Genomic DNA, 21,650 nt, shown 5'->3' with positions numbered 1-21,650 from the left:
CCAAAAGATCCTCTTCCGTCTTGTCCTTCTTCTTTTTGTTCTTTAAGTCTCATTTTTAACTCTTCAAGGAGTGATGCCATTTTAAAAAAATTTAAACAACCCCCAATTGATTTTATTTTATTTCATTAGGATTCTCCATCCAAAGTTCCGGGAATCATCCAATAATCCAAAACTGTTTCTTGCTTCTTTTCTCACTTTCTCTTTTCAGGGGCTTTATTATCTTATAACAAAGTTTCAGCTACAATGTATCTTTTGCAAGCCTTGTTAAAATTCCACTGTCAATTTTTTTTAAGTTCCAGGTGGTCTCCTCCAGTTTTCAGATTCCACCCTCTTTTTTCCTTTATTCCCTCCGCTGCTTTCTTTCTTTTTTTAAAGAAAGTTTTTAAATTATCCAAGAATCTTTATCCCTTTGACACTTTATTTTCAGCTAGGAATAGCGTATTAATGTCAAAGTGGATTAGTATCAATTTCTTATTCAAATCTCTTCTTCTTAATGTTCCAAGTCAGTTAAAACTGTCAATATTAGAGGGAAAAAAGCCAATTCCTTTCCCTTTCTCTTTCGCAGCTTAAAATCTTTTCTAGGAATAGTATTAGTCTTTGAAATTCAGGTTCCACGTACCTTAAATAGATGTTCTCCATCCAACCCGGTCAGTCAAACTTTCTCCTTTAAACTTCCTCCTGCACAATCTTGTCCGGTCGGGTTCTTCTTTGAGGTGGCCATTTCTGACCACTGCTGCAACCGCCGTTGGGAAAGGGAGCAATGGCCAGCCGAGGAGGAGAGATGCGGCTCTCCTCAACCCCGCTGATGGCTCCCCCTTCTTCACCACCTCTACGGGGTGGCTTCAGCTCCGAATCTGGGTGGCTAGGGGCGCTCCAGCAGTGAGCATGGATCAAAACCGCGGACGATCGCGATTTCAGTCCGTCGCTGAAGAAGCCCAAACCGGAAGTCGTCAAATGCAAAACTTTTCAATGAAGTGGGCCAATGCATTCTGCTGAGATCCAGCAAATGTCGGGCAATGGAATGAGCCACACTAAGTGACAGCAGCCAAATGTGTTATTCGTATCACAAAACCCAAATCATATACTAGCTAATAACTATGTGAATACCTAGTTTTCCCCAGCTTAGTCAAGCTGGATTGGATTTCAGTCCTCATGTTTTAACAGCGTGCACAGCCTTTAAACTGGATGGGTTGGGGGATTTGGAAATTGAAGCCCTACAGATTTGGAGTAACCCAGTTTTGATTCCAAAGGATTGGAATCTTGTAGAACAGATATCCCACTTTTGTCTTCTTTGTTCTGCTTTTCTTTCCTTCCTAAAAAAACGATGACTCTCCATGATAATTTAATTCTGTTCTCATACTCCCAGCTCCCCAAACACCAGCTAATTTGCCCCTTCTCTGAAATGGTAGCTACAGATGCATGATATATATATATATTTTTGCATCTTCTGGCCCCCGACAACCGGTGCAGCTGCTTGCTTGCCATCTCCCCTTCCTGTTGCTCTTTTAGTTCCATGATGTGATAGAAATCGGAAACAAATTTTCTTCAGTGAAAGCAGGACTAGGCTTAATCTTGTCAGTTCTTCCCAAACAGAAATAGCACTTGGACTTATATATCACTTCACAGTGCTTTTGCAGCCCTCCCTAAGTGGTTTACAGAGTCAGCACATTGCCCCCCAACAATCTGGGTCCTCATTTTACCCACTTTGGAAGGATAGAAGGCTGAGTCAACCTTGAGCCTGGTGAGATTTGAACTGCCAAATTGCAGTCAGCCAGCAGTCAGCAGAAGTAGCTTGCAGTACTGAACTGCAACCACTGCACCACCACGGCTCACTTACGGCTCACTTAGATTTATATACTGCTTCATAGCAACTCTCCCTAAATAGTTGACAGAGTCAATATATTTTCCCCAACAATCTGGGTCCCTGGAAGGATAGAAGGCTGAGTCAACCTTGAGCCAATCCAGATCGAACTCCTAGCAGTCGGCAAAATTAGCCTGCAGTACTGCATTCTAACCACTGCATCACCCCTTCTAACTCTGGAACACAGTTGGGCGCCATCATCATCTTGACATAATCTGTAACTCCAACAGCCACCATAGAGTAGCCATTGCTAGACTTTGCAAGCAGAGAGCCAAAGGACTCTTATCTGTTGCATTCTCATTTCTCACATAAGTTTAAATTGTTACTTTTTCCTTTTCTTTCTTTATTTTTAGATCTTGCCTTTATTATTTTTGTAAACAACTCAAGGGTTATGATCTGGGGGTGGGTGGGGGGTGGAATCTAAAACTCTAAGATGGAGGAAGGCCTGACCTGTATATTCACACTTGGTGGCTGCAATACATACATTCCCTGGTCAGAGGTTGAGATCATATTGTATGTCTTTATGTCTCCCTCTGTGTGTGGTTGATATATCATGAGCAACCATTGCCATGTGGATAGTTTGTCTGCTAGACCCCCAGTTTTTCAATAAAATCCCCCATTTCCATTAGGAAATTTCAGATCTCAATTTTTTTTACTTTGGCTTTCAGGGATTAAGCTGATCTGGAACAGGAATAAATAGATTTAATTCTAATGCTTAGGAAATTGTCTTGGCTGGAGGACAGGCACTCCAATCAGACTAACTGACTGAAGAAAGGGAATAAGAAGAGAAACCTCAAAGCTTTGATCTTAAGAGTCATATTAATTTTATTTCAAGAGTACTTCCCCAAACCACACTGACTTCAGGGATGGGTCTACAGTCAACGATAACTTTAGTAAATTAAAAGCTGGAGGAAAAGTAGAAAGTAGAACTTTCTAGGTCAACTAAAGAAGAGAGTAAGCACCAATCCTATTTGGCAAAGCAAGATACTAACCACAGCAGATGGGTGTTAACTAGAAGATTGCAGATGAATGCCATGTGATGTTATCCTTAGAAATCAGGAGGACATTCAGCTTCCCAGGCCATTGTATAATGCAGCCCAGCCCAATTTGTACTAGGCAGAGGTGTTGCACTTTCAACTCCCATAATCTCTAGCCAGCATGGGCAAAGGAAGAGAGGAATACCCCAAAGTTAAGAGGCTAATAATAGTTGCAAAGACATTTGTTATGAAGTTCCCACCGAGATCCAGTGGTTCTCACCCTGATGGCCTTCTGGAAGACTTGTTCTTCCAGTGCTTCAGTTAGGGTACCTGGAACCCCTTGCAATCTTTGTTGATATGGGGATTTTATTTTTTTGTCTACATTTCAGGAAAGCTGGTGAATCATAACTGCATTCTGGAGAGAACGTAAGGGCCACATTGATGGGAGGTTTCTTTCCAACCAAGAACCGAACCAAAGAACTAGGGAATACATTACTGTACAGTATAACCCAAAGAAACCGATAGGTCCACTATCTAACTCAATCTGCTTGCATTGGCTTGGTCCTTTTCTTCTATTGTCTTCATAATACGTTGAGCTGCCCAAAGTTGTTCTGCAACTGAGCAGCACTAAAAATCAAATAAATTAAATCAAATTGTTAATTAAAGCTTTGCCCTCTATTTAATATGCATTGTTTTGATTTCATGGTCCTATCCAACATCTTCATTTTTTTTTTTTTTGGCCTGCCCATGCGTGTTCCTTATCATGAAGGAATACAGGAACGATCTTGGAAATGGGGAAGGAATGAGAGACTATTAGAAAAATTAGCCTTGAGAAAGAGAAAATGCTAAGAATCTCAGAAGATTTTCATCTTGATTTGGTTTGTTATCAGATTGGAGAGAGAGAAAAGCTCCACCAAATTTTCAAGATCCTATTATTCAACAGTTCAGAAGCTTCCTGGAAGATTCTTGCTGTGCCTACTACTTGACCTGGCCTATTTCAAAGAGCTGATATTATGTGTGACATAGCTCCATCTCCATAATCAGGTTTGAAAAATATAAACATGCCAACAACATTATAATAAAAAAAATCCCAAGATATTGTGAAGATATTCTTACAACATAGAGATGTGAATGTTCTGTTACTGGGAGTTTCAAACAAGCATCGACGGCCATTTAGGATGATCTAAGGCAGGGGTCTCCAACCTTGGCAACTTTAAGACTTGTGGACTTCAACTCAGCTTGCTGGCTGAGGAACTCTGGGAGTTGAAGTCCTCAACTCAAGTCTTAAAGTTGCCAAGGTTGGAGACCCTTGATCTGAGGAAGGGGGTTCCAAAGTCCTTCCCAAACAATGATTCTAGTATTCAATATTCAATAAAGCCACAATCTGCAGCACTTCTTGTCTTCAATCTCCAGAGACTTCCTGGAACATCAGGTGGTCTTGATGGTCAATTTTGGTTTCTGGATTTCAAAGAGAAGGTAGATCAGCAGGTTTCATATGTGAGAACCCATATGAGTCCAGTGTTTGTCTCCTTTGGACAGCCAACCTCAAACTGCTCCAAAAGTTGTCACCAGGTTCCCAAAGCTTCCTATCATTGTGTGTTGCAGTGGGCTTTAGGAGTAGCACATACCGACAGGAGAAAAATGGAAAACTTCATTGGTGAGACTGGTTATGGATACTGAACTAAGTTGCCATGGGTATTTTCTGCCCCAGTCTTGGATATATGTTAATTTCACCATTGGCGTTTTTCTCAGGAGAGCTGGTGAATTTCTTTCTGACCAAGAACCGGCCATACTTCAAAGGACTACTAGGGAATACATCACTGTATAGTACAACCCAAAGAAACTGATACCTATCCTAAAAATAATCCACTCTAAAATACCTGAGAGAACTTCCATTCAGTTACAGATTTACTCAACGGCCTTGCTCTTTCTCTCAGCCAGAAGCACCATTAGGACAACCCTGAGAAAAAGAAAGCCCCCTCCGATGGAATATTCCCTGGGGAGAAACAACCTACAGCTTTATAGTCTATTAGGCTGCTGTGTAAGCGAGCAGTGATGAGTTGCATGCCTAGTTAGGACATTACTTAATAGCCCTAGCAAGTTCCTCTGCATTACCAAGAAACTGATGGGAGAAATAAAATAATGTCTCTTGAAGATTGGTGCAGGTTTTCCAGTGCCAAATTCCTGAGGCTGTCTTAATCATACCGCTATTTACGGTGCTTTTGAATTGGGAGGTTTATCTTCCCCGATCTGAACTGCCTCCAAATCCACATTAGGAAAGTCAGCCATCAGCAAAGTAATGAAACAGGCAGCTGTTGGCTGCTGCCAGCCTTTGCAACATCTACGGTTACAACATTTGGAAAGATCCAGCTAAATATATGCATTGCACAACAGTGGGAGAGAGGTGTTAACCCTAAGGTTAGCCTAACCCTTGCTGGCTGCAGAAGATATGGGCCAGCAAGGCAGGTGTCAGAGTATGCAAGGTTTGGCTGCAACTGTTTGAAGGTAAGTAGTAGGGCAGCTCCACTCCCACATCCCCACCCTAGCTTAATTTTTACCCATGCACCCTGGAATGGGCAGGTTCTCAATTAGGGCTTATTTTGTGGGTAGAGCTTATATTGGGTGCATGTGTAAAAAAAATCAAGCTAGGACTTACTTTTGAGGTAGGTCTTATTTCCGGGGAAACACAGTAACTCCTAAATTGTCAGTGTGATCATACAGAGTCTGAAGTTTTCAGTAAAACTTTAAGAACGGAAGTACCACTTTGCATTTAGGTACAAAATACAAAGATGGGTGGGATGGTCCATGAGTGAAAAAGAAATCCATGTTTATGAAACCAAAATGAAGGTTGGTTTGATATTAAAGGAGTATTATCCATCAAATGTTTTTGGACTTTTTTTTTTTTTCATGAGCACCAGAAAGCAAGACATGAAACAGTGGATAGAAACCGATCAAGGAGAGAAGCGACCTGGAATGAAGGAGTAACAGTGAAAACAATTAACCAGTGGAACGGCTTGTCACCAGAAGTTGTGAGTGATTCATCACTGGAGGTTTTTAAGAAGAGACTGGACAGCCGCTTGTCTGAAATGGTATAGGGTCTCCTGCTTGAGCAGGGGGTTAGACTAGAAGACCTCCAAGGTCCCTTCCAACTCCTGTATTCTGACTGTTCAGTAAAGGATTCTGTCTTACGGTGAATTACATCTTACATCAAGCCATACTGAATTAGTACAGCTAACTCAGTACTGCCTATAAATGGTTGCAATAATTCTTTGGGTTTGTGTAGGTGTCTTTCCCAAATCGGCAAAGCCCAGATGATTATAGAGGCTCTGACCTTCATATTAAGCACCTCAGATTGTGGAATCTTCTAGAGGTGGCATTAGTTTTTAATCAGGATGCCTGGTAAAACCCAAAGAGAGCGCCCTACCTTTTCAATACAAATGACAATGAATTGAATCCTTCCTTGCTGTAACCTAAATAACTTTGGGAGTCCAGTAACCGTAACACAGAACAGCATGGATCAAATCAGGACACTCAAAGTGTACAACACAATCTGATATATCAAAGTGGGGGATGTCAGTCCTTCAGATGTTACTGAGTAGTGTCCAGTGGTGGGATTCAACATTTTTTACTACCAGTTCTCTGAGTGTGGCTTGGTGGGCGTGGCAGGGGAAGGATTCTGTAAAATCTCCATTCCCTGCCCAGTCCCCACTCCACTAACCTGCTTTCCAGCTCTGTCCTCCTGTGCAGAGCAACAAAAGAAGAGCCGGCCAATCAGCGGGGACTCAGGAGGCAGAGAATAGATGGCGGTAATCAGAGGCGGTATTTGCCAGTTCTCTGAACTATTCAAAATTTCTGCTATCAGTTCTCCAGAACTGGTCAGAACCTGCTGAATACCACCTCTGGTAGTGTCCCATTTTTTTTTAAAAAAAAATGTCTATCTCCTTGCAAACAATTGAGCAAATCCAGTAAACATTTGCAGAGTAATTTCCATGGAAATTACTGTAGGAGATTCAGCGGGGATTCCTGCAGGAGTCAGAAAAGTAGATCTGGGTCTGTTACACCCTGATGGTGCATGGAGCTTATGGTCATCAAAAAACATAGCTACTCAGTGGAACTTACTCCATACTCCAAGGCACAAGGAGTTGCCTTTTGAATCCATTTCTTCTGTGCTGGTCCCTCTATTGCGAACTGTGTCCTGTCACCTGCTGTGGACTAGCCATAGGTCAGTGGGCTTGTTAAAATTCAGCCGGGACAGAGTTTGACCTTAATTTTGTTTACTTTGGTTGGTGTATTTCTCACTACGCAGGGATGATATGGATCTAGTCTCCTTGTACATCCCTTCTCTTCCCAGCCAAGATGTGGCCTGGGCTCGATAAGATGCCTCTTTTGTCCTACAGCGTAAACCTTGCATTATTCATTAATATTAAAGCGGTAATGAGGAATTAACATGACTGATTCCTTGTGTCCTACTCCAAATGACAAACCTTGATTGCTGTATAATTTGGATCTCGCCTCTTCCCAGACTCTAACACACAAACCTCTGGAATTGGAAAGGAGCATCCTAGAGGGAGGCTGAAACTAATGGCTGACATTTTGAGCACACATGTACATATATCAAAATTATCCCAGAAGAATATGTCAGTGAGCGGGAGAGAGTAGTTTTTCCATATTAACAGTGGCATTAACTTTCTGTACTACATCACTTCCCTTAGGCACCTCTGAATTCTGGAAAATTTTCAGGTAGCCCACTGTGTCTCTGAAAGCAATTTTCATCACTTCTTTCTTTCTTTCTTTCTTTCTTTCTTTCTTTCTTTCTTTCTTTCTTTCTTTCTTTCTTTCTTTCCTTCCTTCCTTCCTTCCTTCCTTCCTTTCCTTCCTCCTTCCTTCCTTCCTTCCTTCCTCCCTTCCTCCCTCCCTCTATCCCTCCCTCCTTTTTCTTTTGTTTCTTTCTTTCTTTCCCTCCATCCCTCCCTTTTCTTTGTTTCTTTTTTTTGTTTTCTTTCCTTCTCTCTCTTTCTTTCTCTCCCTCCCTCCTTCTTTTTCTTTCTTTCTTTCTTTCTACTTTCTTTTCCTTTTCCTTCTTTCTCTCTTTCTCTTCCTCCCTCCTTATTTTTCTTTCTTTTTCTTTCCTCCCTCCCTTCTACTTTTCTTTCTTTCTTTCTACGTTCTTTTCCTTCTTTCTCTCTTTCTTTCTCTCCCTCCCTCCTTATTTTTCTTTCTTTTTCTTTCCTCTCTCCCTCCTTCTTTTTCTTTCTTTCTTTCTACTTTCTTTTCCTTCTTTTCTTCTTTCTCTCTTTCTTTCTCTTCCTCTCTCCTTATTTTTCTTTTTTCTTTCCTCCTTCCCTCTCTCCTTTTTCTTTTCTTTCTTTTTCTTTCCCTCCCTCCCTTTTCTTTCTTTCTACTTTCTTTTCCTTCCTTCCTTCCCTCTCTCTTTCTCTCTCTCCCTTCCTCCCTTCCTCCTCCTTCTTTCTTTCTTTCTTTCTTTCTTTCTTTCTTTCTTTCTTTCTTTCTTTCTTTCTTTCTTTCTTTCTTTCTTTCTTTCTTTCTTTCTCTCCCTCTGTCCCTCCTTCCTTCCTTCCTTCCTTCCTTCCTTCCTTCCTTCCTTCCTTCCTTCCTTCCTTCCTTCCTTCCTTCCTCCCTTCCTCCCTTCTTCCCTTCCTCCCTTCTCTCTTCTTTCTCCTTTGTGTCTCTTTTGGCAACTGGGCCTCATGAAAAACAGCAGAATTAAGCCCCATTCTCATTTGACAAAGATCAGGGGGCCTGCAATAGGAAAGCCAAGTTTCTTACAATCACCAGGAGAGATACCCACATCCGAATCATCCTTGCATCCTTGTGGATTTCCCTTCTGCACTTGGTGAATTATGTGTGTTTATGGTGAAAAACCACAGGAAGAAAACTGCGCGCCAAACCAAATCCATCCCATTAACAGCAAGTCATCCCCTGATTGCTGAGTGGCAACAAAGTTGTGAAGAATGACAGATCAATTTACAAAGCTCTTCAGTTTCACTAACAGGTCTACTGCCTTCAGCAGTCTCCCCGAAAGAAAAGCTCCTTTAACAAACAGGAAGCTATTTCTGAACAAACCTCCCTAGGATCAGATTTGCACTCTTTTTTTTCATTATACAAATAACTCTTGAGAGAGGAAACTATCCTGGCCATGTTTGGGAGGGAAACTGAACAGTCCCAACCCTTAACACAGAGGTGTCAAACTCGGGCCGTGTCAGAATTGTTTTTGACCTTGAGGGTGCCAGGGTGGACACCACCAGGGTGGGTGTGGGTAGCTTGATGTCATCCTGTCAGGGGTGCCTGTGGTTGCCCAAGCACTCTGCCAGCGAAAACAGGCTCCCGAGCTCCATTTTCAGCTGTGACAGCCTCCTGCAACCCTCTGCCAGCGAAAATGGACCTTGGGAGGGCCGTGTGCAGCCCTCCCGAACTTCGTTTTCACTGGCGGAGGCACTATGGCCTGGTCCTTCACTGTTTCCAGGGTGGTCTTGCGGGCCAGATCTAAGCACCCCGCAGGCTGGATCCAGCCCAAGGGCCTTGAGTTTGATACTGCTGCCTTAACAGATCCTGATAAATTATGATTTATGTGCAATGGCCTTGCTGAAAGGGAGCACACAGAGTCAGGAACCTTTCTCAAGGAACTGTTTTGTGAGCCAAATAGCCAGATTTGGATCTGGTTAACCTGCCTTTTGTGTTGTGAATCACTGCTGCTGCCACCTTGGCAGTCTTTATGTCATTCTGCCATACCCAACTTCCCTAGATGGTCATATTCTGATGACCCATTTCTTTAAAAAAAACCAACACTTTGGTTCATTAACAATGCCAGACATTACATGCCACCACAAAAGCACAACACAGAATTAAAAAATTACACAAACACCCTGGCAATAATCACCTTCTGTATAGTACAGGCAGTCCTTGACTTACAACAGTTCATTTAGTGATCAAACCTACAACGGCACTGAAAAATGTGACCTATGACCGTTTTTCACAGTTATGACCTTCGCGTCCCCATGATCATGTGATCAAAATGCAAATGCTTGGCAACCAGTTCATATGTATGACCGTTGCTGTGTCCCAAGGTCATGTAATTACCTTTTGTGACCTTCTGAGCAACAAAGTCAACGGGGGAAGCCAGATTCACTTAACAACTGGGTTACTCACTTAACAACTACAGGGATTCACTTAACAACCATGGCAAGAAAGGTTATAAAATGGGGCAAAACTCACTTAACAAATGTCTCACTTCACAACAGAAATGTTGTGCTCCATTGTAGTCTGCACCTACTGTTCAAGACAGGTGGAAGGAGCTGCCACTTGCCTACAGATCTCACTCCGTTCTCTCCAAGCACTGCTGACATCACCTAGTTTGGTAATGAAATGTTTTCAAGAAGGAAACCAACTAATGGTAACCCCAGGATCCCATTTCTCCCTGAGTTGTACATATTCTTCACAACTGGGAAACAATGCACAGGGTTCAGCTGAACATAAAAGAACTGAAATTAATTCAGCTGGTACATATGTTTCCGGTGCCAAATTTCAATGGCTGCGCCTTTTCAGCATTCTGAGACATACCTGGGAAAGTGAATTACATAATGGCACCTAAAAACAAAGCGAGATTTTGTAGACCCAGCGGGATGGGACAGAATAAAAGTTTAAGTACAGTTTAGCTAATTTGGCAAATGGCAAGGAGCACGGTTGCTTTTTACCTGACATAACATGAGGAGGAACAAATGTCTTGAAATTGTTCAATTCCTTATATCTTCATGCATCATCTAGAAGTGTGACTGAAAGCTTCAAATGCCCCGGGAGTATTTTATCTTCATGGACCCACCTACTGGTCCATGAAGGACCAACATAGGAGTTGTGGTGGCGCAGTGGTTAGAATGCAGTATTGCAGACTAATTCAGTTCACTGCCAGGAGTTCGATCCTGACCAGCTCAAAGTTGACTCAGCCTTCCATCCTTCTGAGGATAATAAACTGAGAACCCAGATTGTTGGGGGCAATAGGCTGAGTCTGTAAACTGCTTAGAGAGAGCTGCAAAACACTTTGAAGCAGTATATAAGTCTAAGTGCTATTGCTAGTGCTATCGTCCATGCTTGCAAAAAAAAAAAAAAAGTTTGTAAGAACAGTAATAGTTCCAAACCTGCATTTAAAACATTGTTATGGGAAAAACAAATTATTGAAGAAAACCATAGGCAAAATGCCATTGTCATCGCTAGGTAAATACGGGAAGGTGCCCATAGTCATTTGGATCAGCGGTTATTTGGGGATTGAAATCCACCATCTGAATTGTTGGTGGTTGTTTCCAAGTCAGCACACATGGGATCAGACTATAAATGATCGGTCCTGATGTGTACTCGCTTATTATTGCTTATAGAAACTATTTTAATTAAATTCATATGTAGGTTGCCTCTAACCCCTTACGTATCTCCCCACCCACCCACCCACCCCGAACCTAATAACAAACAGACTGTTTTATATATATATATATATATATATATATATATATATATATATATATATATATATATAGACACACACACACACACACAAAACCAGGATCATGAAAAAGGCACCCCAAATTTCTGATACCCAGTCACAGTTCTAAGGGTTCAGAAGCCGTGCCTTGGTCATAAGCCTCCCCCTTGGTAAAAGGTTGTCTTCCTCTCGCCTGTCTCCGGGTCTCTGTGCCAAATGAGAAACCGGCTTCCTGCTACGCTCCGACGCAGGGATGGCTCACCAAGCCTGCCTCTCCCTTACATTCAGTGGAGAGGCAGTTGTGAGCTCAAGCAAAATTCACTGCTCAAGGCCAAATAACTTCAAAGCTAACAATCCTCCCGAGTCAGGGTGAAAGTGTTGAAACTGTCAATGTCAACTTACACCATGCATAGTGAGTGTAAAACTTCAATAATGACATTCTGGAGGAGAGGACAAAGGGCAGACACTACACAGGATAAGCCCCAGCGCCCTTCAAATCTTTGAAACCCTTCAAGGATTTATCTGGCCTAACACTTCTACACATCGTCATTTGGGTCTTAGGCTGTACTGATTAAGGATTTAGTGTGTTCAAAGGCCCACTGATAGGCAGGATGACAAGTTCTATTGGATTCCATTAGCTTACACTTGAAAAAAAAGAAAGAGAAACACACAGCAATTTGATCTCTTCCTGCCTTTCCCTCCATTCCTTTTGTGTGGATGCAGCCTGAGAGGTTTCAATTTGCTTTTCCTTTTTTGCGTTTGCTTTTGTCCTTTTTCTTCCTCTTCCCCTCTCCCCTCCCTTAAAAAAAAAAAAAAACACAACTATTTGAAGGCAAAGAAGCACCTTTACTTTCCGACCTCTTAGCCTCTCCAGTCGCAACCCAGGCATCCCAGCAGAATTAAATACATTCCTTAGCAATCTGCCGTAGTTCTGTCCAACCTCATTCGCTCCTTCTTGCTCGGTTCCATCAGGGCAGCTGAAGCGATGGCATTTATGAATCTGTGCAGACGTAGTTCAAAAAGGCAACGTTTGCCTTTACAATGCTGAAGGCTGGAAACATTTTCTCATTGTAAAACGCAACGGCCATATGTGCGCTGGAATGCAACGGGAGTTTCACCAAAAAAATAATAAAAAAAATTGGAGACAGGCCCTTCCCCCCAAATCATTTGAGGGGTGCTCAGTCCAGACTGAAGCCAGATGTTCGGAATATGGCAACGTCCCAGGTCATGGAGCAATAAGATCAATTGTCTTCCCCAGCTTTTGTTATACTCCACATTTTCTAGCCAATAAAACCAGTTTGCTGACTGGGATTCGAAACACTGAAGTCCCGACATGTTGGAAGAGTGTCGGGATTTGGGTGGATGCCCTAGGTCTGTTTGTCACAGGGCCAGGGCCAGCTTGGAAGCCAACCAGAAAATTATTTTTTTGAGGGCTTTTCAAGGTCACTTGTAGCCCCTGATAGATTTTCTTGACAATGGCAGCCCTGAGTTGGGAATATTATATAGCTGAGTTTCGGAACCTCCCTTATACTTTTCCATAACCCTTTCGTGAGTTAAATTGGGAGCAGCAAATAGCTGCCGCATTGCTTTGGGTTGCCAACTCAGAACCAGATAAAATACTGCTGTTGATTTTGGCATATCCCAATCGGTTGGAATGAAGTCCTCTCTTTCTAGAAAATACACTTCTGCTGTTTGAAAAGGTGACTCTTGGTTCAGCTCAGATTCTGCCTTTTCCTAAGGATGAAAACAAGGGAACGGCCGACCCGCTATCCTTACAAGCATACTGACTAAGTCTAGGGAGGATTAAGGCACTAAGGTGTAATGCACCTGCACTCAAATATTAATGCCAGGAAGCTAGGCTAAGCTTTTATGCGAAGACCTGGACACTGTTGTCAATGCTTTAGAGTCTTTCTGATTAAAAAAATAATAATACAAGAAAATGACTGCAACCTATAGCTGTAAATCATAATCGTGACACCCCAAATTACCTAGTCAAAATGTCATCCTCTCCAAAGTAAATTTTTCAGTCCATACACCAAAATTTACTAGGGTGATTGTCAAAATGTGCAAGATGTCAGAAGCTTTATCAAAGCCCTTCATGTAGAAACAAAAGAGGTGGGGGTTTCCTTTTTGAGGCCGTGCCAACCCCCTCACAGATTTTTGATATTTTCCCCACCACTATATCCAGTGATGGAATTCAGCCAGTTTGCACCACTTTGAGGTAACTGGTTGTTAAGTTTCTGAGCAGTTTGGTGAACTGGTTTCTGGAAGAAATCATTAGGCCAGAGAACCGGTGGTTAAATTATTTGAATCCCACCACTGCCCGTATTCCTGTCATCTACTCAGTGCGAAGGGAAATTATTCTGCTCATAGGTTTTCTCATATGTTTGGAACTTATATGTCTTCAGGACAAAGGGAGGTGGGGGAAAGGCATGATTGCATGGCTTCAGAAGGCATTGTGATTTTTTACTGTCGCATTTGGTTGTATATGCATTTGGCTCTTTCTCATCCTTAAGGTTCAATTCAGACATATGTGTTCAAAGACAACTATCAATTCAACAAGGAAAGCAGATAACAGATAATCAGAATTGGAAGGGACCTTGTAGGTCACCTAGTCCAACCCCCCACCCAAGCTGGAGACCCTACACCATTTCTGACAGATGGGACTCCAATCTCTTCTTGAAAGTCTCAAGTGATAGCGCTCACACAACTTCCGAGGGCAAGCTGTTCCATTGGTGGATTGTTCTCACTTTCAGAAAGCAACTGTTCCATGTCTTCTCACAGCCATGACGTAGTACTGCCCAGAAAGTTGTAAGAGCAGCCATGTGTGGAAGGCTTTTAAGGCACTTTTTACAAAGCCAGACACTTTAGAGGGCATGATAACTTCACCGTGTGACATCTGATATTCAGCACCTGAAGGCAGAACAAGAAGCAATGGATGGAAACTAATCATGGAGAGAACCAACTTAGAACTAAAGAGAAATTTCCTGACAGAACAATTAATCAGTGGAATGAAATTCCTCCACAAATTGTGGGTGTTCTATCACTAAAGATTTTTAAGAAAAGGCTGAATAGTCAACTTGTCTGAAAGGGTATAGGGTCTCCTGCTTGAGCGGGTAGTTAGACTAGAAGACCTCCAAGGTCCCTTTCAACTCTGTTATTCTGTTATCTATTTTGAAGGAAAAGATAAGAGGAACAAGTCCAATCAAACCCCTCACTTCGTAAATTAGGATGAAAAAGAGAAACAGATAAGCCATAGTCCTCAAGAGCCATGGTGATGCACTGGTTAGAATGCAGTATTGTAGGCTAATTCTGCCAACTGCCAGGTGTTCAATTTTGACCGGCTCAAGCTTGACTCAGCCTTCCATCCTTCTGAGTTTGATCAAATGAGGATTCAGATTGTTGGTGGCCCTATGCTGACTTTTGCGGTATATAAGTGTAAGCGATATTACTGTTGCTATTCCTTTTTAGGCCTGCTTGAAACTTCAGAGTTTGACGTTAGTTGTTATGAAGCTCAGTGTCCTGCAACTGTAATCGGAAGAATGCACATTATGTAACATCCCTTGCTGGATTGCTTGTGTGAACTAATGAGAAGTGATGGCTGATCCCATTTAGAAGCATCAAGGAGCTAAAGTATCAAGCCCAGGACTTTTACAGTGCAGTAGCCCTTCTCCAGGGACTGCTTGGACCTAGCGAAAAGGAAGCCCTTGGATCTTAGTGCTTTCCTTTCTTATTTCTCCCCCCTCCCTTTTTTTAAAGCAATAGCTAAATGCAATAACCACGGGTGGGATTGTTATTTCCCTATAAATCTTATCAGCACCTGAACAAATGGAGGAGTGGACAAGAAGAGAAAAATTCTCTTGGCTGAAGATCATTGACTTTCTCAGTATTTATCCTGCGTACTGCCAGATGCATTGCAATACTTTCTGGGGCATTTGCTTCATCCAACTCTATTCTCCCCCCACCCCAATCAAAACACTATTCCTAATTTTTCCAGATCTCAATTGGAAACTCACAGGGTTAGGATAGAAAAGGAACTCAACTGGAACCTGTAAAAACACACACGTTTTAGAAATTCAGCCAAAACTATTTGGTATCATTTTTGCCTGTGACAAGTCCAGCAAGAGAAGAAAACAGAGTTTAGAATAAAAACAGTGGTCAGAATTAATCTTCCCTCCCTAATTATAGATGAGTTGACTGTTTTTATTGCTAGACCAATATTTGAATACAGCTCATCAGTCTGGAAACCGCATTACGTATCTGATATTAACACAGTTGAGAAAGTCCAGAAATATTTCACAAGAAGAGTTCTCCATTCCTCTACTTGTTACAGAATAGCTTATGCCACCAGACTTGAAATTCTAGACCTAGAAAACCTAGAACTACACTGCCTTTGGTCCGATCTAAGTATAGTATATAAAATCATACATTGCAATGTCCTACCTGTCAATGAATACTTCAACTTCAACCGTGACAACACAAGAGCACACAATAGATACAAACTCAAGGTTAATCGCACCAAACTTGATTGCAGGAAATACGACCAGCAACAGAGTGGTCAATGTCTGGAATACTCTACCTGACTCTGTGGTTTCTTCCCCAAACCCCAAAAACTTTAACCTTAGACTGTCTACTATTGACCTCACTCCTTTCCTAAGAGGTCTGTAGGGGTCGTGCATAAGCGCACCAACATGCCTACCGTCCCTGTCCTATTGTTTCTTTTTATTTTTCTTATATGTATCCATTTCATGTATTCATAACTATGTAGATACTTATACCTATAATCTTGTAAGCGATTGAAAAATCAAATAAATCAAATAAATTACATAAATCAAAAACTGGCTCCTTTGGAACTAATCACCAAATATTCCCTTAATAAAGATAGCCCAGGGCATATATATATATATATATATATATATATATATATATATATATATATATATATATATATATATATATATATATATATATATATATATATAATATCAATATCCTACAAGCAATCCAACACTTTTACAGAGTAATGTGGAGTTAGTCTTTTGTTGGATTGAATTTGGCATTTACTATAGCCCCATTTCCGAATTTCTTGTCTTCCGAGAACATTGAACATTAGCTCCCATGAGTCTGTTCTGTAAACTCTTGACATGTATTACTTTACCTGTACCTTAGAAAATCAATAATAACTTGCAAATCATCTCCGTAAAAGGAAGCACAAACTAGTCTATATATATAAGAAGACAACACCTTCCACTGACACCAATACTCCAGGGAGATTTATTTTGTTTATTGCAGTATTTATACCACGCCAAAACACAAGAGCCTCAGAAACATACAAAAATCTAAAGCACCAACAATAAAGGATAATTCTTGAAAAACTAAACTAAACTTTTAACACTGTTAGTTGAAAACAAAAACAAAAAGTAACCTTGAGATGGAGTCATCTAAACCTGGACAAGGTTAACCAAGAGAAAATTTCCCCTTCCACCCTCCCACTTCTCTTCCTTCCGAGAAGTAGGAATGTAGAGTAGCCTTTTCTGGTTGGAAAAACTTTTACTCAGAATATGTGGTGCTAAATGTAACAATCTAACTTATGTAGGTCATAAAAATGAGGTTCCTCCAAGATGTCTTCTCCAACAGTATTTTAGAAGGTCTTGAAAAGCTGACTATTCTCTCAGGTTTTGCAGTAGAGTTATAACCACATTATCTTTGGTGTATTGGCCGGATCACCATCTTGTATTTATTTTATAATTCTTTTTGTATTCACTTTATTTTGTTCTTATTTGCTTGCTGTTTTTATGTTGTTCTTTACTTTATGAGCTGGCCAACAGTGGTTGGAGTTGGGTGGCATCAAAAATAAAAGAAATAAATGAAGCAAGCAAACAAATAATGTTACTGTGCACAGATGTGATGTATCCACAGATCAAAAGAGCTGATGTAACCTACCTGCTTCTAGATGATCCAGCTAGGACCATAGAAAACAACTTTCCAAGGCTACCATGGCACGCACAAAAATCTCAATTCCACCAGCATTAATTTGTTGTTGATGTTGTTGTCATTCATAAATAAATAGTTTCTCAAAGAGAAATATTTACAAGATTATCCATATCCTGGAAATACCCAATCTTTGATCTAGTATTATCCAGCAACCCCAATGCAGAATAGCTATTAAATACGTGAATTAAAATGGATATTTAATACAACTAGAGGGCAGCTTGTGGGTGTGCAAACCATTTGCCTAAAGAGATAATAATTAAGAGATAAGAGACTTAGACTTAGAATAACTTGATTGTTATGAGCCATGGTGGCGCAGTGATTAGAATGCAGTACTCCAGGCTCCTTCTGTTGACTGCCAGCTGCCTGCAATTTGGTAATTCGAATCTCACCAGGCTCAAAGTTGACTCATCCTTCCATCCTTCCAAGGTGGGTTAAATGAGGACCCAGATTGTTGGGGCAACATGCTGACTCTGTAAAACTCTTAGAGGGGGCTGTAAAGCACTGTGAAGCGGTATATAAGTCTAAGTGCTATTGCTATTGCTATTGTCACTTTGAATGTACACTAATCGGCATACATTAAAATGAAATTTCATTGCATGCAGCTCTGAAAGTGTCTTCACCTCTAATATACACCACATAAACATGACAGAATAAATAAATACAAAATTATTCATATACCTACATATATATTAAATTCATTAAGTTGCACCTAACCCCTTATGTATCCCCCCCAGCCTAATAACAAACGGACTTTAAAACATATAATATACATTATATATTAACAAGCAATCTTGTTCATGTTTATATCAGCCATTGACCAAGGAACACCTTCTGGTGCTTGTTCTTTTTCCCCCTTCTCTTCCACTCCCCCCACCACCCTCCCAGGCCAACTTTTTCCCACTGTAAACTTTGTCACCCAAATGAAGATTTTTTTTTTCCTCTTCAGCTCATACCTTCTGTGAAGGACATCCCTAATCTCTAAGCACTATAATTGGACTGAGTGGCTGACTGGTTCCCACCGCCAGGGCTACAACCATGGGAACCTGATGGCGGAGGGCAAAACGAGTGGTGAAAAAGAAAGGTGGAACAGCCAGCCACTCAAAAAACAATACAGACTTTTTCCACCCCCAGAGGTTAAGGAGTGCAGCATAGAGAACCCCTGTCTGTTACAGCTGACTGGGCTTTGAAATTCCAATGTCTTGTTTTTGATACTGCTTCACAATGATTGTCACAAGGATGACAATGGACGGGGAAGCACAGGTCATTCTCATTAAGAACTTTGCTGAGGTGCTGTCTGTTTTACGGTGAGCAGAAAAATACTTTGTTAGACCTTGATTCTGAGAACCGTACCGGTTTTCCCCATATAGACCTGTTAGAAGAAGCATTACTAACTACAATTCAAGCAAGACTGGAACCTAAAAGCTAGCTGACCCTCACGATAAGGCAAAAACGTGCTACTTCTTTGTGAAGAGCTTGTTGCATCGTGTGTTTGTGTGCACGTGCGCGTGTGTGTGTGTGCATATCAAAATGTGGCTTAAATTAAATGTGACCAGTTTTTGTGGTAGAGTTTTTGAAAGGAAAATTTTCTCCTCCTCTTTTAGACCTTCATCTGCTCCTGAAGGTGTTTTCATAAGAAATAGCAATTTCAGTGGCACCTGGAACATTATGGCTGGTAGTGCTGAGTTTAATAGACACCGATAGGTCTGTCTTCCTTAAATTTGTCTAAAATTCTTTCAAACCCTGGGTAAAAAAGTCTTCTGGGAAGAATAAAATTCTGGCTTTGTGTTCTAAAGGAAAATCCCAAGGTAGGCTCAACTCCTGGTGATTTCGTGGATACAACCAGGTATTTGGCATTTTCTGCTTTTTAAAACAATCTTCCCTAATATTTAGTGCTGAAGTGTCTAACCAAGACTTACCAGGTCTGAACCTGCTTAGCTTTTCAAGATCAGCCAAGCTCAAATATATGTGATCATCTGTATTCTATTTTTGAGCAAAAAAGTTTTTTTTGCAGTATTAAAAACTCCCTTTTACTCCTCATTTTCTAAGCCAAGAAGCTCAAACATTGTAACAATTCTTTCTTCTACCACCCACATTTCTACCATTTTTCCAATAATTTTGCTCACCTTTTTCTTCCATATTTCCATAAAATCCATATTTAGATTGTATATAGAAGTAAACACTTTCATTCTAGGTTATTTTGAAGGCATCTTAACTTATGCACTCTTATTTTCATGGCGATCTTAACAGTTCTAACAATTTGCTTCTGAACTGTCAGCCAAAGTCCCAAGATCCTTTCAGGATCTGTTACCTATAGTACATCCACAGGGTATAATTTTAAAAACATTTTTATACATGCTTCCATTGAACTATATTTACCATTCATGCCTATTTTCCAATCTGGAGAGATGCGCTGGATTTCATAAACTTTATCTTTTGTTTTGCCAGCCCTGAAGAATTGACTGTCAGAAAATTTATCTATTTTTTTCAAATTCACATCAAGTATGTATAAATTAAAATGAGCTGATCTCAGTATACCAGCTTGGAGAACCTTTATTTCATCTCTATAGTGAGGATCACATAATCTAAATGCCTTCATTAAATCATCTATCCAGTTCCTATTATTCTGCTTAGTATTTTTAACAGTTTTAATCAAACATTCGTATTCCCTGGCTACTAAGTTTGGTGAAGTTTTTGGTGAACTGCATTTACGTATCAGAAACTTTACTAGAAAAATCTGTGTATAGAAATGAGTCCCAAAGCCTAAAATGACGGGGGAAGGGGAAAGGGAGAGAAGGGGAAAAGAGAGGGAAGGGGAAAGAGTGAGAAAGGAAAAGACAAAGGAAGGGAGAGGGAAGGAAAAGAGAAAGAGAAAGAGAGAGAAAGGGAAAGAGAAAGAAATGGGGAAAGGGAATGAGAAAGAGAGAAAGAGGCGGAGAAAGAGAAAGAGAGAAAGAGAGAGAGGGAAAGAGAGAGAGAGAAAGGGAAAGAAAGAGAAATAGAAAGATATGGAGGAAAGAGAGAGAGAGAAAGGGAAAGAGAAGGAGAATGAGATAGAGAGAAAGGGAAATACAGAGAGAGTAAGAGAGGGGAAGACAGAAAGAGAGAGGGAAAGAAAAAGAGCAATAGAAAGAGAAAAGGAAAGAGAGAGAGAAAGGTTTTCTGGCCTTTCAGTCATTAACATGTATTTATGTACATTTATATGTCCTTAGTAGTTCCAACGGACAGAAGCTTTTTGTTATCCCAGTGAAAAAGGGTAACAATTTGCCACTTCTACTTACTGTTCTTTCTCTTTTCCCACACTTTCTGTTGGATCTAAATGGCCTGAAAGGTGGCACTTGTGGGGGGTGACCGTTGCTCACTTTGAAGTAAAGCAATATAATTTCAATCAAACCCAAAGTCTTGGCCAAGTTCCCTTTCACAGCGAAAGCTGATCTCCCAAGATGAGTGACTGACAAATTGAATCTGGCTCTTTTAAAAAAAATGACTTGAAGGATGTGTCAGCCTTTAGCATATCTAGATATTTAACTTATTGAGGACGTGTCTCCTGGTTGTGCAACACGGGGTCATATTTGCAAGATTTATTGGGTGACAGGCTGCCTGTGATTCGGCAACGAAGCCTTTGACTCAAGAGGTGATGCCTTTAATGCCATCTTATTCAAAGATGACATTTTTTAAAATTCACTGGCTAGAGTTCCTGATTTAATGGTCGATGGATCTAGCTCACGATGAATGAGTCCATTCCCCTCAGGCAAGGTATTTACCTCAGCGTGTGATGTATGAGATTTAATAATATAATGCATTGTTTCTCCAATAGTTTGTGTAATTGGCATCAATTTATGCCTTGGCTTTCCTTAACCTGAAGGGAACCAACATCTTCCAGCTCCATTATAGGTGAAGCGGTCCAGGCTGGTAAAACAAAAGAGTCCAAATGAGGTAGGCTTCCTCGGTGAAAGATTTTCATCAAATGTGATGTGTGGATACAAATGTCCTGTCACCGGAGTTATTGCAGCTTCTGTTCATGGGAGGAATATCCCAAATCCATTTATGTTCCGTATCCTCTCTAGGATTCTACAAGCTTTATAGTTATTTCCCCAGAGTGAGGCCAACTTACCAAAAACACTCTGCTGCATGATTAAAAAAAGAAGAAGAAAAGGAAAATCTCAATTTGTTTTCAATATTTCCAATTGCCTTTTAAATATCAACAGGAGTTTAGAACCAACCTATCACAAGTCCCGTGCTTTTGGGGCCAGGGAAATAAACAGTATGAGCCAGTTTTTGAGGAAGAAAAGGAGGCTGCGATGCTGTTTGCGAATGAGAAGCAGGCCGCATAGTT

The sequence above is a fragment of the Pseudonaja textilis genome, chromosome 2 (genome assembly GCF_049901715.1).
Source record: "Pseudonaja textilis isolate UNSWEBS1 chromosome 2, rPseTex1.2, whole genome shotgun sequence".
NCBI classification, from domain to species: Eukaryota; Metazoa; Chordata; class Lepidosauria; order Squamata; family Elapidae; genus Pseudonaja; species Pseudonaja textilis.
This window is presented reverse-complemented; position numbering follows the sequence as displayed.